This window comes from Myotis myotis, unplaced genomic scaffold (genome assembly GCF_014108235.1).
Source record: "Myotis myotis isolate mMyoMyo1 unplaced genomic scaffold, mMyoMyo1.p scaffold_m19_p_11, whole genome shotgun sequence".
Classification (NCBI taxonomy): Eukaryota; Metazoa; Chordata; class Mammalia; order Chiroptera; family Vespertilionidae; genus Myotis; species Myotis myotis.
Genome location: NW_023416315.1, coordinates 22,110,488 through 22,123,753, shown reverse-complemented (window position 1 = coordinate 22,123,753; position 13,266 = coordinate 22,110,488).

Sequence of the window (13,266 nt, the reverse complement as noted above, 5' to 3'; positions counted from 1 at the left end):
TTTACAAAACGAGTAGATGAAGGGAAGTTTGCATCTTGATTTCAGTTAAACATTTGGCACTGCATCCCACCAAATTTCATGCCCCAAATTAATTCAAATTGTCTTGGATGGCAGTGCGGTCACATGGGTTGAGAGTTGGCTGGCGCTCCGTGAACAGCAGGGGAAGGAAGGCGGCCCCCTGTGGCCAGCCTGGTGGCAAGGCCTCGTTCTAACTCCTGTCAGAAAGGGGGGCTCCTCCGCTGTAGCTCCCCCATTAATAATAATAATACAACAATAACAACAACTCAACTCACATTAATTGACCACATCCAATGTTCCAGACACTTAATCTAATTGAGAGCCTTTGTTCTTTTAGCCCTTGATGTTTCTCTCTTTATTCCCATCTTCCCTTTCAAGCATCTAGTCAGCTATGTTGGTCACTTCATAGGACAAATGTGCCAGTAGAGGATGCATGATGAAGAGAAAAATGTTTGAGAAACGCAAAAGGAGAGGGACCAGTTTTCCTCTGAGGTGACGTGTGTGAGTGGACAGGACTGGGGGGGTCTGTGCTGTCTGGCACTGCATCTGGTTTCCTGGCCAGAGCTGCTCCCTGGGCCTCCCCTGGGGGCGTCTCCCCAGGCCAGTCACAGAGGCCGCTGCCACCCACTGGCTCAGAGGCAGAGAGGGGCCAGGTCCGATGGACCATTTGGGAGAGAATGTAGACATCTTAGCGCAGCCTGCAGGGGCCGAGGGCAATGAGTCAGCTGCTGCTGTCTCTTCCTTCCTGGAAAAGCAAGCACTCACAATCCAGCGGCCAGTGGGGTCCAGGAGAAATGTTTCCGGCCACTTAAGATTGTTGAAGCATTAGCTCAATGATGCCTTGTGATATGCTATTAAATACACATCAGGAAACTGAGGCATAGAGCAGATAGGAACGCAGACAGGAGCCCCCTCTACTGAGACTTGGCCTTCACTGAAGGATGATAAGAACCTTTTGGTTCTAATCCAAGTTGCTGTTTCATGTAAAGAAAGAACCACCTGGCAACTATGGTGAGTTCGAATAAATTTGGGGAAATAGATAGCTCTTCTGGGAACAGCAGAAATATCCACAAAGCTCTGTTTTGTTTTATGTTGCCACCATAAATCCATCCTCCCTCCCTCCCTCCCTCCCTCCCTCTCTCCCTCCCTCCCTCCCTCCCTCCCTCCCTCCCTCCTCCCTCCCTCCCTTCCTTCCTTCCTTCCTTCCTTCCTTCCTTCCTTCCTTCCTTCCTTCCTTCCATGAATGTGTACACTGGGAGCCCATGAATGTCATGCATTGGGCAGAGAAGCCTGAGTCAGCCTAGTCTCTGTCTCTAAGGGCTGGGCCTGGTGAGGGCGCACACCCAAATGGGTACTTTCTTTCAGGGCTGTTTTTGTTTTTATTTACTTAGAGAGAGAGAGAAGAGAGAGAAGAGATAGATAGACAGACAGACAGATAGAGAAACATCAATTTGTTGTTCACGTATTTATTCATTCATTGGTATGTGCCCCTTGGCGTATCCAATTGTATCGGTACAAAACTCTAACCAACAGAGCTATCCCACCAGGGCTGTTTACATTCTTAAATGTCCTAAACATATTCCATAATTTGATCTGTCTTTAATAGCATTGAGTTTATTTTTTTTAAATTTTCTGGATTCAAAATTTAATATTTGATATTTTAAAATCCAATGAGTTAAATCAACATTGTCTTAGGAGATGTATCGGTAAACATATTGCTATGAGAGATGTCTAGGACTTTGCTGCCTGCGGTTTCTTCTAAGATTTTTATGGTTCCATGACTTACATTTAAGTCTTTTTTCATTTTGAGTTTATTCTTGTGTATGATGTAAGTTGGTGGTCTAGTTTTATTTTGTTGCATGTACCTGTCCAATTTTCCCAATACCTTTTAAATTGAAGAGACTGTCTTTACTCCCTTGTATGCTCTTGCCTCCTTTGTCAAATATTAATTGAGCATAATGGCTTGAATTAATTTCTGGGTTCTCTGTTTTGTTCCATTAATATATGCCTGTTCTTGTGCCAGTACCAGACTGTTTTGAGTACAGTGGCTTTGCAGTATAACTTGATATTTGGTATTGTGATTTCTCCAACTTTGTTCTTCTTTTTCAAGATTGCTGTAGCTATTTGGCGTCTTTTTTGGTTCCATATACGTTTTTGGAGTGTTTGTTCTAGATCTGTGGTTTTTGCCATTGGTATTTTAACAGGGATTGCATTGAATCTGTAGATTGCCTTGGGTAGTATATACATTTTAATGATGTTGATCCTACCAACTGTGAACACAGTATATTCTTCCACTTGTTTATATCTTCTATCTCTTTTTTCAACATCCTGTTTTTTTCCTGAGTACAGGTCTTTTACCTCCTTGGTTAAGTTTATTCCTAAGTATCTTAATCCTACCAGACCTGAGGCCCTGAACCTAACTGTCCCCTATACCTGGGCTCCTGAGCATTAAAGAGAAAGAACCAACATGATATAGAAAAATGTTAGTTACATGCAAACAAGTGGTTAGAATAAGATAGAACTTGGAGACATTGTAGAAAATAGGTCTACCTTTCATCTACCTTTCATCTAGCGCCAATATTCCACCTTTGTGTGGAATTACCGAAAAATCGGTACAGCGGTCTGTAATTTTTTTTGTTGCAAAGGGATTGTGTTTTCCATTTCTCTTTCTGAGAATTCATTCTTGGTGTATAAAAATGCCATAAATTTCTGGGTGTTAAACTTTGTATCCTGCTACATTGCCAAATTCATTTTTGAAATCTAGTAGTTTTTTGATGGAGTCTTTAGGGTACTCTGCGTCACCTGCGAATAAATTTTACTTCCTCCTTTCCAATTTGGGTGCCTTTTATTTTTTCTTCTTGTCTGATTGCTATGGCTATGTTGAACAAGAGTTGTGAACGCAGACATTCCCGTCTTGTTCCTGTGCTTAGAGAAATGGTTTTAGTTTTTGCCCTTTGAGCATGATGTTGCTGTAAGTTTGTCATATGTGGTCAAGACAAGAACTGTTGGTGCACGAAATGACACAGATGAACCTCAAACACATTGTGCTGAGAGAAAGGAGCCAGAAACCAAAGACTACATAATGAATGATTTTATTTCTTCTTCGTCATAAAAAAAATAACTAATCTATAATGACAGAGAGCAGAGCAGTGGTTTTATAGGATTCAGGGATGGAGGAAACTGCAACAGTGTATAAGGAAAATTTTGGGGGTGTTGGGAATAGTTTGTTTCTTTATTGAGGTGATTGTTGTATGATGGGTATATACATTTGTCAAAACTCATTAAACTGTGTATTTAAAGTAGAGGCATTCTATTGTATGTAATTACACCTCAGTAAAATGAATTTAAAATGGAAAATTAAACAAGTAAAACTAATCACAAGAGTTTGAATAATGGCATTTACTTTTTACCAAAGATTCAACATATACAAACCAATTTCTTAACCAAATTTTCTCACACAATGAACTAGAGAAACATTACATATAAGAAAAATTCCACATCTTGACCATGTTCTCACTGCAATCTAAGGCTCTAGAAAATAATGATGCAGTCATCATATGAGTAAGAAGGAAGAGGAAAGGAAGAAGAGCTCCCTTCCAATCCTTGAAGGAATCATTCACTTCCTACTTAATGAGGGTTTTTTTTTGTTCCTGCTCATATGCCCAGAAGTAGGAAACTGGCCATTTATCTACATAGCTCCACACATTCATAAATACTAAATTTGCTTCCTCCTTTCTTCTGCTAGAATTGCCACAATTGTGTAGAATGTGGGATAGATTGGCCTCCCATTAGAGAAGGAGAAGGAAGAGCAAAACCCAACACTGGTTTAAGAATTAAAGTATTTGATGCAAATACAACCTTCTTTTATTGTCTGGTGAAATGGCAAAGAGTTTAGAAGTAAATGTACTATGCATTTTTTTTTTTGCTCTGATTATTTTATTTTATTGACAAATAGTGTGCATTTTATAACACAGGCTACTGACATCTGTTATAAACAGGTTTTGGTGCAGTTTCAGCCACCTCCTTCTAGCCAAAATCTAGGTTAAAATGCCTTAATGCTGAGAGATGGACATCCCTCTCGCAATCTAGGACCGCTGGCTCCTAACTGCTCACCTGCCTGCCTGCCTTTTTGCCCACTCCCATGTGCTGACAGCGCTGGCCCGGTTCGCACCGCTGACAGAGCTGCTCCCACAAGCTGACAGTGCTGCCCCCACTTGCACCTGCTGACGGTGCAGAGCAATTGGGGCTGGCGGCAACAGTGGGTGCAAGCGGGGCCAGCACTGTCAGCAGGTGCAAATGGCGGCTGCTGCCCCAATTGCCCCTCAGGAGCAGGGGGATGTGGAGAAGACCTCAGGGGCGATCAGGGCCAGTGCCGGGCACCGGCAGCAGGTGCGAGCGCTGGGCAGGACCACAGCATATGGGAGCAAAAAATTTTCAGTAACCACTAGAGGCTCGCCCCGATGACAGCGACTGGCACCCCACCTTGGTCTGGTGCCCCTGCTCACCTGCTCCACCATTCCGCTGCGGCTGATGCCTGCCATGTTTTGCGCGCGCCCCCTGGTGGTCAACGCACGTCATAGTGACTGGCTGTTCGGTTGTTCTGCCGTTTGGTCTATTTGCATTTAGGGATATATATATATATATATATATATATATATATATATATATATATAGCCTTGGGTGTTTCACTTAAGAGACATCTGGTCTCCCCAGCTCTATTTTAAGTGTCTTAAGAACAAATATGCTGCCACTTCCTTGGGATTCTGTGAAATTACCAGAAGTAGCAGGTGCTATTAAGAAGAACAGATGATGGGTAGGTGTTGGAGGAGAGAGTGAAAGGTCTGCAGGGCTGGGCTCCTTTAAATGGAATGGAAGCTTTTGTCCCCTGTGTAAAGATAGCTCCACTCGTGCCTTGAAGTGGAGAGCGAACAGATGATCGATAGCTCCTTGCTGCTGGCCTGGGTGTGGTAACATCGGGCCATTAATATGTTGTTGGGCCCTTGCCATGGCCATTTCTTTCCCGAGGTTGCTCTGCAGCATTTCTGAGGTCCTTGGCTTGCTCTCTGACTGTTTGCAGACCCTTAGGGAAGAAGGCCCATCCCCTTCTCTCTCTTCTCTCCCTCTCTCTCTCTCTCCACCTGTGTATAAACAAGGTAATGTGTGTCAAATTGCCTTGGCCTGAGAAGGAAATTGTGCACCTTTAAAAGGTACGAGGAAATGTTTCTCTGTGCTCAGATTGGTCCATAATGCACATCTGTTCTCTTGACCGGACTCCAGCATTCTGCCCTGGCTGAGCTGCAACTCTACAACCTGCTCCTGGCCGGCGGCCCAGGCCCGACAGGAGTGTCTCCATGTGGCCAGCCGGCTGGGTTTCTGGCTGTCCAGAGGCACTGGAAGGTGACAATCAAAGGACTCAAAATCTGTGGGTCCCCACAGCTTTGGGGTGTCCCCAGGAAGTTTACAAAGAGCTCAGGAGGGACATAGAGAAAGGGAGGGGAGAGGGGAAGAGGGTGTGTTTGGAGAGAAGGCATGTTCACTGCTGTGGGAAGTGTGAGCATAGAGTGCAACCAGAACCTGCAGGGGTTCTTCCTTTTAGAAGATGACCCACAAGGGGGTTGAATTAGATGAAAAGCCAGACACATTTTTGTCTTTCCACAAACTCCGGCGCCACCAAATTCTAGTCACGGATTCCACATTTAAGTAAATCCCCGTGAATAACATACAGCCATGACCAGTAACTGTGCAGAATTAAGCTCAGTTGTCTTCAAGGAGAATTTCATTTCCAAAGACCTTCAAAAGACACCCAGCATCCCGCCCCTGCAACTTTTCACTACCCCCATGACCTCCACTTCTTTCCCGACTGCCATCGCTGCTCACCTGGATTACCGCACCTGGTCTTGCTTCTGTCCTTGCCCCACCACAGTCTATTCTCAATGCAGGTGCCAGAATTTGCCTCCTAAAATAGGGCAGGATCATACTGCAGGAGCCCATCATCAGTCACCTGGCCTGTGACAAAGAATGGGTCCTGCATGTAGCATGAAGAATGGCTCCACGGCCCAGACCATTCCTTCTGAGAAGCTGACTTCGACCTTCCCGGGGGTGGGCATAGCAGAGACTTGCATGGTGTTCCCACTGTCCCCGTTTGTCAGTTTCTCTCTCTGTAACACAGAATTAGTGTTCTGTTCTCAGTAAGTCACCCATTAAGTTAAGCAGCACATTCTTCCAGCATCTTTACTTCAGGTGTTACTGTGTCCGGGAAGAGAGCAGTCATTATCTCATCAGCATTATTGAGAGATTCCCACCATCATCGCACAAAACACTGATGGAAAATCTATGATAGTCTGAGAGACTATCAGACCCCTTCCTCCAAACAAGAAGGGAGACCTAAGTGGGAGAAGGAGTCTGTGTTTGGAGGGACTGGAGAAGCAGGTATGGACGAGAGGGAGGCAGGATCTAATAATGATGGAGAGCATGGCTTTGCAGCAGGCAGAACTTGGGTTTGAATCCTAATTCAGCCACTAACTAGCTTTTTGATCTTGGGCAAATGATCTACTTTACTGACCCTCAGTTTTCATGTTTGTAAAAAAGGCATAATCCCAACTCGCACATGTGATTGTCATAAACAAAGGGGCTAAATTGTAAAGGCTCTGGCAGTCCTTAGCACATATGAAGTGCTCAATAAATGCCACTGCCACAGGATCCACGTGGAAGGGGAGATGGAGAGACCCCGAGACCAATGTTTCCATATTTCTGCATCTACTAGATAAATATATCTTGGAGATCTAATCCACCCTGTAGTGATTATAGGCGACATGACAGTATTATAAACTTCAAAGTTGCTAAGAGACTAGATCTTAATTATTCTCACAGCTGTGTGATATGATAGCAGTGAGAGCAAATGCTCTGGTGGTAATCATTTTGCAATATATACATGTATCAAATCAACACGTACACTTTAAACTTACACAATGTTACATGCCAATTATATCTCAAAAAAGTCTTCAGTGGCAAAAAATGTGTTCAGGAGAATGGGTTTAGAAAGTTAAAAAAATATATACTATATTGGTAGTAAGCCCCAGTGCCTCCAGGACCAGAGAGGAAGGATTGGAAGGGACTACAGCAAGCTAGAGAATAGAGATTGGACACATTCTCTTATTATAAGCTGATAACATTAGACATGAATATACAAAAGGTGAATAAAAATATACTTAGACATTATGCAATACACTCTTTAAATGTTTTTTATTTTAATTTTTATTGTTCTGATACACTCTTTGTTTGGAACTTATTTCACAGTCAACACAGAAACAGAGGGGAAGGGGGTTGGGAGTTGGATGAAAAAGGTAAAGGGATTAAGCAAAGAAAAAAACCCTCAAATACTGTACACTCTTGAATAGCCCTTTGGTAAAAGAGAAAGTGAAAAGGTAAATTATAAAGTATCTAAGAAGCGAGAGAAAGTAGAACATTTTGCAGGTATCTGTGAAATGGAGGGGAAGCTGTCCTCGGAGGGGAAAGTGTAGCCTTCACTGGTCTTATCAGGGGTCAGCAACCTTTTTCTTTAGGGCCAGAGCTTTGGGGGCCACACGGTCTCTGTCACAGGTTCTTTTGTTTAAACATTGCTTTAAAAATGTAAGAGACTCTACTACCAAGGCTCAATAGCAATAAAATTGAAAACCTACAAGAAACCATTTCCTAGCAAAAACTGACCCAAGAGGAACTGAAACCTGAGTAGACTGATCACCAGGGAAGGAAGTTGATTGAAGCTTTACCATTGCAAAAGGCACCAGAATCAGATGGGTTTACATACTCTTTGAAAAACAGATACTTTTACTAGTTTAAAAAAAGAAAAATACTGGCCACGCCAAAAGGTGGGGAGTTCTATAAACTCCTCTTTTTAAAGAGCTTAAAGTTCCAGAACAGGAGCGGCAAATGAGTCTTACCTTGAGTGCCGACTCAGATCAACAAGGGGTGCCTGCTTGGAGGCCCCATGAAAGAGACTATGGGGCCCAGTTGAAATCCAGTGGGAAAAAATGGGCTTTGATTTGCCACCCCTGACTTGGCTTGGAATAGGAGGTCAAATGGACCTCATGGCATATTTTCTACAGATAGAGCCAGGAATTACTCTATGATGTCTTACGGATTTCTGATCAATTTATTTGAGAAAACTTGCATTCTATAAAATTTATATCCCTCTAATGACCATTCAGTAGCGCTATAAAAATCGTCTGGATTAAGCTTCCAGGCCCAAATCTAACTTTTCATTAATCGTCACTGTTACGGGTACAGCAATGGATCAGAAAAAAACAGTAAGCTCGTGGGATGCTTGTGAGTTTGAGGACCATCAAGAGCAGATCATCTTCCTGACTTTGGGGCCTTTGCTGATTTGTAGCTGAACAGAAATCTTCCCATTCCGGCGATGAAATGCGACCTCAGGGCTTTCTTTCCCTACGCCACCAAATGCGAAAGCAGCTAGACCACAACCCTCCCACTCCCAAGAGGCAACTCATTCACGTGGCCGCGCTTGCCAGCCCTGCCTGGGCTCCGGCACGTCTACTGCAGCGCCCCCTGCAGGCGGGAAGAGGGGGCAGGGGGCCAGAATCCGTAAAGCGGAAAAAAGAGGAGCTGCCAGTGCAAGGAGTAAATCTTCATTGTTATAAAAAAGGGAATCACAGTTTTACGCTCCTCGTTTTTATGATGAAGTAAAATAAAATGGAAAAGACGAGCGAGAGAAATGATTGCTTAGTAAACGACTCCAAACCTAGCACGTGTTTATTTAAGCGTCTCTGTGCAAACATAACCCTGGGTGTCCGTTAAATCAGCAGGCATGTCAGTTGGCACTTCTGGTTACAGACCATTTTACAGTCATACATCATTCATCGCCGCAGCAGCCATTGCCCTCCGTCACCCAGCCAATCAGGACGCAGCCAAGAGGAAGCGGAGCGGGGGCCTGGCAGTTTTCTCTGGACTCCTCTGAATTTCCACAGCCCGGGTCAGCAGCATGTTCCAGCAGACCAACTCTCCTGGGTGATTACGAACCCCCACCTCCCCCGCTCCCCACTGAGAGGCAAGATATGACTTCAGGCTAATATTTACCTCATCGCAAGCAACACCTTGTGGCATATGGGGCAAAAGCGCGGTGGGCGTCACACACAAGCCCAGGGCAGCACCTGGTGCTCTGAACCCCTCAGAGGAAAGGATGCGGACGGGGCGCTGCTCTCCCGGCCTCTGCAATTCACTCCCAGCGCCTACTTGCGGCAGCTTTGAAACTGATGTCAATGTGTAAGCCATCCAGTGGATAACCTTGATCTGCCCTTGCTTCACTCTTGTGAGTTCACATTTTCTCACTCTTCCCCCCCTCACTATTACTTTGTGATTGCAACCGTATGCCTTCCAAACCCTGATGAACACCTCAGGCTTTGCAAGCCCTGCGTCTGTGGGTTCTTCCCAGATGCCTTTGCGTCTGGGATGGTATTTCTCTTGAAATGCCTCCCCAAATCGAGGGCCTTCTCTTTATAGTTACCATTTCTTAACTCTTTCTTCGTGCACATCTTCGTTTATGCGTAAGGCTCAATGGCAGTTGTCATAACCCCAGTGGTGCCAGGACAGCCCCATCTGGGTGCCCACTCCATCTCTGCTTGGGTATTTCTCGTGTCTTCCAACCTCTCCAGTCATAACAGGCTAGGATCAATTTTCCGGTGGCAGCTTGGAAATAATAGTGTGAAATGTATATTAATACAGAAATATATTGTGAAGCTGTCCTTAAACAAACAAATGAGCCACTTTAAAATATTACTGCCATAAATGACCGTGACAGTAGCACAGCACATATAATAAAAAATAACTGCTGAAGAGGAGCTGCTGAATTACTATAGTAATAAACCAGATGTGATTATTATCATTTAACACGGTCATTGAATACCATGAATCCCTGAAGCCATTAAAATATTTATGATTAAACATTTGCTATTCCTTATAACAGAACATATAGTTGGGTACTAAAAAACGGTTAAAGGATTATTTCAGCTAATATATGCCTGTTCTGTAATGGAGGTCAACCAACATTGCCTGGACCCTTTAAAAGAAAGGTGAGCAGCTGCCTCTCCACAGCATGACATATTTCCGCCTGTTTATGCTCGTGTTATATACTCTCCCGTTCCTGGAGAGGGTGTATCAGCCACACGCTACTAAGGTAAAATATGTTCCTGTTCTGTATGCTCGCGAACAGATGTGGGCTTGGGGCTGTTCTGGTCATTCTAGGAAAAAAGCAGATGTTGTCCAAGACCTGCTCATATCCCCTTGGCACTTGTCTTGAGCATCCTTCAAGTGAGCATCTCTCCCAGAGGGCCTGCTCTGGGCCAGCCGGAGCCTGAAGTGCCAGGAAATTAATGCCCCTGGGACCATCCCTCAGCCTTGGTGGATGGAAGTTGGAGAATAAATACCTTGGCCAAATTTATGGACATACCTCTCTTTCAAAATCTATCCGTTGGCCACGCTCTTGATACATTAAGTTGCTTCTCTGATGATTGCTTTCAGTTACAACTTCACTTACACAGAAGGTGGGGCTGGTTGTGTTGGACAAAAATATTAGTATCTTCTCAAATGTAACTAGAGACGCTTTGTTACTTACCACAGGTCCATCTTCCAGGTCTTTGCTTCTCATCTCTCTGTTTCTCGGCAGTTCCAGCTCCATCAGTGGGTGAAGGTTGTTGACCGGAAGGGAACTCGTTCATCCATGGGGCATCCTGGTGATAGCCCTGGAGTGGAAGGCTAAGGTGGAAGGAGTCAGCATGAATGATAATTCTTCACCACTATTGCTCGGGGCTTACCTGAATATTTTAATTATTCACCCTATCAGAACTGGCTATTTCTTTCTGGTTGGATATCAGCAGCAATCGCCTTTCCTTAAATCTGTAGACACAAATATTTTCTAAGAAACAAGATGCTTGAGTTGTCTGAACCCTCTAGGGGACAATGTGCTGAGAAACATAACAGAAACTTTGGAGAGAGGCCTGGGTTTGTGTCCCAGATCTGTTCCTCACCTGGCATATATATATATATTATTTATATGCTAGAAGCCCGATGCACAAAATTCGTGCAAGAGTAGGCCTTCCTTCCCCCAGCTGCCGGCACTGGCTTCCCTCTGGCACTTGCGACCTGGGCTACCCTTGAAGCCCTGGCTTCATCTGGAAGGTTGTCTGGAAGGATGTCCGGTCTAATTAGCATATTACACTTTTATTAGTAGTATTGATTATATAACACTCTTGAGCCTCCTAACTAGCTAGAGGCTTGATTTCCTTATATGTGAAATGACCGTAACAATTGTATAAATTGCTACAACATCTATAAAGCATTTATATATACTACCTTATGAGTAATAGGTATTTAATAAAAATTGCTTTATTAAATGATGGCCGAATGGTGAACTTACTCCCTCTGAGCTCTTCCCACACTATCATGGTGATGAGTCAATTCTTGGCTTAACATCTTACCTATTGGGAGCCCGTTTGGTTCCCAGCATGTTCCTCTCTCGCTTCCCATCATAGGGTTTTGGCAGTGCTATAAATCTCTGTCCCGTGGGTTCTGTGTGTGTCCGTGTAGTTGTGTAGGTCCATCCTGTTCTTGCTGTGGTTTCACATTTGTAAGTTCAATAACCTGGGCCACAACTTGATGTATGTACAGGAAAACTCACAAGCCTCAGAGTGGAATAGAAAACATTTTCCAAGACCCCTGCTGGCTCAGTCAACCCTAATGAGCTATTAGGTCATTAGAGACTCTGCTATAAATTAGTCATTAGATCAGCAACCATTCATTGATGACAGGGTTCTCCTACTTAAAGGGATAGTACTACTTAAAGGGATAGTACAAATGAGCCATAGCGGGCGTCTCTGAAACGCTAAAAAAGAATAGCTCCACGTGGTCATTTATTCTAAAACCTGAAGTGAGGGTTCATCCAGTAGGAGCTGCTTAAATTTTCAGGTTACCTGGACTTAGTAAGAGTTTCCAATGAAAGAATGAAGGGTGCGCTGTAGTTTACATGTAGTGCGTAGCCCAGGTGGGATAAAGCCAGCTCTAACCCTCTTGTCCATGTGCTGAATGGGTGCCGTTGCCTTGCCCATGATTTCTGTGACTTTCTAGGGAATCACATTCTTGGGGGCCTTTTCCTCTAATACCTTGTTCCTACTCACCTCTGGATCTCACTTGGACCCCCAAGGCTGCTACTTCTTCTCTGTTCTGTGGCCACCAAGACGCCCCCAGTTTCTTTGAGGGTCTCTCATAACTACGCACATAATGCAGTGTTCACAGGCCTGTGGTGACAGGTCCGTGTAAGTGTCTGTGCAAATGTTACCTGGCGATCCAGCTTGGGAGACAACTCACTGCTAACTAAGAACTGAATGTTGAACATAATTTGGGGGAATTGTTCCTCTACCAGACCCACCTCAAGGTGAACCTCTTTGCCAGCTTTCCTCTTCAGTGGCTCCCACCAGCTGCTCTGTTCTCCCTCAAAAACCTCACTTCCGCTCTCTCTGCTTCTCAGGCTGCTCCATTTGAACCTCAAAAGCTCTCCAATGATACTAAGCAGAGCAACCCCCCTCACCCTCCCCCCCACCCCCCGGTCTTGGACCCCATCCCAAGGCACTGAAATGGCGCATCTAAGTATTTGCTAAAATGAAGATAGTCTTCTTCCTCCCCTAAGAGGAACGCCGCTGCAGCTAAACTAACAGACGATTTTCCTCAAGTATCTGTGACGTTGGGTCAGTAATCAGAGTTCATGCGCATGAGCACGTGAGTCACTATTATTTTCAGGAATTGTGTTGGAGAACTCCATTACCCACACTGCGTCCATCAAGACAGAGCAACTCAGTGCCTGGCATATAGTAGGCGCCTGACAAGTGTTTGCTGAACGGGTCTCCTAGGGGCGTTCTGTTTGGGGACAGGTGGAGCCAAAGTTTGCCTCTGTGGGAATGCATTTCTAAACCTATCACTTGTGTGACATATTTGAAAGTATTCACCTAGAAATGCTTCTGGGCTCTCTTTACATGAAAGTACATGCTATTACCTCTCAGAAACTGGTTGGCACGCTTTGGAGGCGCGCTCTTCTGCTGGGAACGCCCCTGGCTCATGTGGGAAGTGAATCCTCTTTCGAAGTGGGTAGAACTGACTCATCTGGCTCTTTCCACCCTAGAGAAGCTGATGTTTTTAATAAAAAGTCAATTGCTAGAGATTTTTACTTGAAAGAGCCTATTAATT